The sequence below is a fragment of the Apodemus sylvaticus genome, chromosome 3 (assembly GCF_947179515.1).
Source record: "Apodemus sylvaticus chromosome 3, mApoSyl1.1, whole genome shotgun sequence".
NCBI classification, from domain to species: Eukaryota; Metazoa; Chordata; class Mammalia; order Rodentia; family Muridae; genus Apodemus; species Apodemus sylvaticus.
Window position 1 is genome coordinate 140,163,316 of NC_067474.1, and position 5,807 is coordinate 140,169,122.

General features: G+C 43.7%; 1 pseudogene; it reads right to left on the reverse strand.

The window, feature by feature from the left end:
• Positions 1-3,638: 3,638 nt before the first annotated feature.
• LOC127680370 (phosphatidylinositol 3,4,5-trisphosphate 3-phosphatase and dual-specificity protein phosphatase PTEN-like) lies at positions 3,639-4,158 on the reverse strand (annotated as a pseudogene).
• Between the last annotated feature and the right edge of the window lie 1,649 nt (positions 4,159-5,807).

Genomic DNA, 5,807 nt, shown 5'->3' on the forward strand with positions numbered 1-5,807 from the left:
CTCGAATGCTGGGATTAAAGGCGAGCATTACCATGCCCAGCTTTCTCAGATGTTTCCAATGAAGAAACATTCTGCACTCTGAATATTGAGAAGAAAGCATGGAGGCTGAAGAGATGGCTCAGCAATTAAGAGCACTGACTGCTCTTCCAAAGGTCCTGAGTTCAAATCCCAGCAAACACATGGTGGCTCACAACCATCCGTAACAAGATCTGACGCCCTCTTCTGGAGTGTCTGAAGACAGATACAGTGTACTTACATATAAATAAATAAAGTTAAAAAATAAAAATAAAAAAAAAGAAGAAAGCACGGGTCAAAGAGAAGGTAGAACCAACATAGACCAGTCCTCTACCCCGGGATCTTTCCCACCCTCAGGAGCCCACTTTCCAACTGAACAGTTTAAGTCACTTGCCTGACTGTGTCCTTGAGTGGATGGCTTGAAAGAAAGAGCCTCTCTGAATTCTGAGGGTAGAGAGAACTCTTTCCACACCATGTGCCTTCACCCACCGCCCCCACATTCCCGACCAGGCACGTGATTGGTGAGCTGGGAGGTGGGAGTGGGGAAATGAGCATGTGCCATCTAGCCCCGCCCTTCACACCCTGTATGAAAGCCAGTGTTCCTAACAGCAAATTCTCTTCGGGCTTGGAAAATGGCTAAGTTGTTTGTTGAATGAGCATGGAGACCTGAATTTCATCCACATTACCCACAAGGACACTGGTTTCTTCTTAATCACAGCTGATTCCTCTGACTCAGCTAACCAACATCCCTTGTCCCAATAAAACGAAGGTTTCACTTCAAAGGTGCTGGCCCACTGTTAATCACAGGTGATGCTTTAGCCTCAGCTGATTAGAAACCAGCTTTTAGCATAAAATACCATAGAAGCAAGCTGAGGGAGTATTTCTTCCCTCTGAAACTTCACAAGCCAGGCCTCTGTCACCTGCATTCCTCTCAGCATTCTGATCTTTGAAGCTCTCACAGAGCAGCCCACTAAGCATCCAATAACTTTTTCAGCCCAAAGTTTCCCTTCCAAAAATTCCCCCACCCCTCAAAAAACATGGTCTGTCACAGCAATATCCTCTGATCCTGGTACCAATTTCCATCCTGATTTGCTTCCCATTGCTGTGATAAAGACCTGGACAAAAAGCAACTGGGGAAAGCACCAGCTCACAGTCCATCCTCGAGAAGGGCAAGGCGAGAACTCAAGGGTGCAGGGCAGGAGCCCGGAGGCAGGACTGAAGCGCAAACCATGGAGAAACACTGCTTAGTGACTCGCTCTCAAGGCTTGCTCAGTTTGCTTTCTTAAACAAACCAGGACTCACAGTTGGCTAGGCCCTCTCCCACCAATCATAAATCAAGAAAAGGGCCCACAAACATGTACAAGGTCAATCTGATGGAGGAATTTCTCAATTGCAGTTCCCTCTTCCCAGACAACTCTAGCTTGTGTCTAACTAACCAGCACAATGGCATTATACACAATAACTATAAAGTAAAACTAAGTTATTAAAATCTTGTTAGTGCAATATTGTATATGGTATAGCACACTGTAATAAAAATGAGCACATTTCAGTTATGTGTGACAACATGGTCAAACATCATAAACATAACACTAAGGGAATGAGCCAAAACTGATAGTCTCCGTTTATATATATATTTTAAAACAAACAAAATTCCTATGAGTGTCACCAGGTCAAGATCACTTGACTACTGGGGGCTGGAGAGATGGCTTAGCAGTTAAGAGTGCTTATTGAGCTGGGCGGTGGTGGCGCACGCCTGTAATCCCAGCACTCTGGGAGGCAGAGGCAGGTGGATTTCTGAGTTTGCGGCCAGCCTGGTCTACAGAGTGAGTTTCAGGACAGCCAGGGCTATACAGAGAAACCCTGTCTCAAAAAAAACAAATCCAAATAAATAAATAAATAAATAAATAAATAAATAAATAAATAAAGAGTGCTTAGTGCTCTCACACAGAGACCAGGTTCTGTTCCAAGCACCTACACAGTGGATCATAACCGCTGTAACTCCAGTCTCAAGAAGGATCTGATGCCCTCTTCTGACCTTCGCAGGCACTTGCATGCGCATGATACACATAAACTCAGGCAGGTACACAAACACAAATTCATTTATTAAATAGTTTTTAGGAGAGTGGCCATTGTGTTTGTTTACAGCTTAGGCTGGCCTTAAAACTCAGCATGTGTGCCACCGTGCAAGCTTACGTGTGTGGGTGCTCACATATAAATGAATATATGTAATGATTTTTTAAGATTTAGGAGCTAGAGTGTGGTTCAGTCACAGAGCACTTGCCTACCACGTGTAAAGCCGGCCATGGGTTCAAACCCCTGTACTGTGAAGAAATAAACACAAAATCTGAAAAAGGCCATTGGAATTTGCAGTAAGTGAGTTAGAAGTAATTGTGATGAAAGTAAAATTTGAAGCTGGAGGGAGCAGATCATGACTGAAGAGATCTAAAGAGGGGTCTCTGGGACAGAACTAGCTAGAGAATCAGATATAAAGGGAAATGATGGAACCTGATTCGGATGAAGTGGAAAGTGGTTCTTGTCTGCAGAGTGGGAGAGGTCTGAGCACCTGTGTGCACTGGAGAAGCAGAGTAGAGAGAAGGAACAGTGGGAAATACTGCCCAGAAATGAAGTATGTGATAGAGGGAGACAGTAAAGGAAGTGGAGGGAAAGACCCCGCATGTAAGCAAAACAGCTGAGAAACAAGATACGCTTATAGCTCTAACTTAATTCCTTTTTACATCTGTCTACGTGTGTGTGTGTGTGTGTGTGTGTGTGTGTGTGTGTGTAGGCAGAAGTTAGAAGACAATTTACAAGTTACAGGAACTGACTGGTCGTTTCCTTCCACTATTCAGGTTCCTGGGCTGGAACATAGACCAGGCTGGCCTTAAACTTGTGGTGAGCTTTCTGCTGCTGCTTCCTGAGTGCTTGGACTTTGAGTGTGCATCATACCTAGCAAGAAATCCTTTTTTCTCTCGTTTTTTAGGGCAACCGGTTCTATCTCTGTCTCTCCCTTACTCTTCCTTTGTCTGCTTTAAACATCCGTGTTCCCCAGGATTCCGAGCGTTTCGCCTCACCTGCATGGACTTTGAATGGTTTCAATCAGCACTGACACGCTGAGGTGTCCAGTCACTTTTTCCTGTTCAAATGACTGGCCCTCAAGTTCAACTAAACTAATCCTCCTCTTCCTTCCCATAACTCCTCTGTTTCCCTCTGACCTTCCTCTTAGTGGCACCATTGTATACCCACCTACCCAGAGCAGAGGCTGGGATCCTCCTAATGAGCCTACCCACCTCCCTTCCCTTCTTACATCTGCTCTGCTACCAAGGTCGTTTCTGTTTTCTCTCTCATCTCTATTCCTTCTAACTGCATCGCACACTGCTCAAGTCCGATTTTGCTTGCAAAAATTACAAAAAAACCTTGAACTTCTCTTAGCAGAATTTCAGCTTCCAGATGACACAATATTCTTGCCAGCAAAACTAGCACAGAGAGCAGAATGTGTGCGTGTAAGGCCATTTCTAAACTCCTTGAAATACCATTCAAGTCATGTCCTGAAAAGAACTGATACCTGACCCTTGTCCAATCTTATCACCTCCAGCCCTTAAGATCTAAGAATACGGAAAAAAATATCAGACTTTTGTAATTTGTGAATGCTGATCTTCGTCAAAAGATTCATTCTCTGGATCAGAGTCCGTGGTGTCAGAATATCTGTAATGATCAGGTTCGTTGTCACTAACATCTGGAGTCACAGAAGTTGAACCGCTAGCCTCTTGATTTGATGGTTCCTCTACTGTTTTTGTAAAGTATAATTTCACCTTAAAATATGGAGAGAAGTATCGGTTGGCCTCGTCTTTGTTTGCTTTGTCAAGATCATTTTTTGGTAGGGTGAGTACAAGATACTCCTTCTCATTATACTGCGAATGCTATCAATTTCCTGATCACAAAGACTTCCATTTCCCACTTTTTCTGAAGTTTCCTCATTCTTCCTGGTATGAAGAACATATTTACCCAAAAGTGAAACAGTTTGTCCTGTTTGAGCATCTTGTTCTGTTTGTGGAAGAACTCTGCTTTGATGTCACCACACACAGGCAATGTCGGATTGCAGTTATAGGAACAATTCTCTTCTCCTGACCAATCTTGTTCCACCATATACATTCACAGGGTTTTGACACTTGTTGTCCAGTTAAAAAAGGATTGTGTAGCTGTGTCGTGTATATATCTTTTTGTGTCAAAAGGACATTTAAAATTCAATTAGGATAAATAAAAGATGGCACTTTCAAATTTTTTAAAAAAAAGATGTAAGAATACTGGGCTGAGGTCATAGCTAGGTGGTGCAGTGCTTGGAGAGTGTGAGGAGGTCATGTGTTCAATCACTTGCTCTATAGTTTTAAAAAATATAATGGTGGGGAAGTACGGGTGGAGAGACGGTTCAGCCGTTAAGCTCTTACCGAGAATCTGAGTTCCATTCCCAAGCACCCACCTTAGGCATCTTAGAACCAACCCTCCTGTAACTGCAGCTCCAAGGGATTTTGGAGTCCTCTTTTGGCTTTCAACATCTTTGTGGTAAGAATGCTTAAAGGTTGGCTTTTTTTTTTTTTTTTCAAAACGGGGTTTCTCTGCATAGCCCTGGCTGTCCTGGAACTCATTCTGTAGACCAGGCTGGCCTCAAACTCAGAAATCTGCCTGCCTCTGCCTCCTAAGTGCTGGGATTAAAGGCGTGCGCCACCACTGCCCAGCCTAAAGTTTGACTTTCGAGGAGAAATAAGCCAATACCCACCATGCTGTGCAATAGAGTTCCTGTGCTAACTCCAGGCACCTGAAACTCTGTACCTGGTGATAGCCCCTAACCTGCTTCTAGTAGCCCCCATGAAACGCTACGACCAGCTATTTTACATTCTGCACACAGGTGAAGCTATGCAGTGCTTGCTTTCTATGTCCAGCTTGTTTAACGTATCGACAGCTGTTCCCATCCACATTGTCAACAAGACAGGATTTCACCCATTTAAAAAAATGTGTATGTCTATGTGTATGTCTGTGTACTGAGTATATGTGTATCTCTGCACGTAGGTCTGGTGCCCATACTAGCCAGAGAGGAGCAAAGGATCCCCTGGAACGAGAGTTACAGGTGACTGTGATCCACTTTGTGGTTGCTGGGGATTGAAGCTGGATTTTTCTGGACAGTCGGTGCTCTTAATCACTGAGCCATCTCTCCAGCCTTCAGCCATTCTTTCCATGGCTGAACAGTTTAACATCACTGTATTTTTATAAAGGTTCTCATGTGACAGCTTAGGCTGGACTTGTTATGTAGACCAGGTAAGGCTTAAAACTCATAGCAATCCCTCTGCCTCACAAACTCATCAGTTCTTCTAAGATGCATTCGTCAGGCCAGTGAGATGACACAGTGAGTGACAGTGTTTGCTGCCAAGGCTGATGACTTGAGGCCAACTCCCAGAAATCATATTGATCGAAGGAGAGAACCAACATCTGTAAGTTGTCCTCAGATTCACAGAGATCTTACTACTGACTGCCTCTGCTTACTAAGTGCTGGAACTAAAGTCCTATGCCACCATGCCCAACTCTTCTGGAAATGTTTCTGAAACAATTCTAATCATTTCTTCTTTTGCTTGGTAAATTTACTTTTTGGTAAAACTCTTTTTTTTCTTTGTAAAAATACCTCTAATTTGATTCCCTCTTCTCTCTAAGAACTTGCCATTGGTTTATGGAGAACATCAGCACAGGGGAAATCAGAGCCAACAAAAGAGGAAAAGACAGCAGAGGCTCGTGCCCTACAGTGGTGC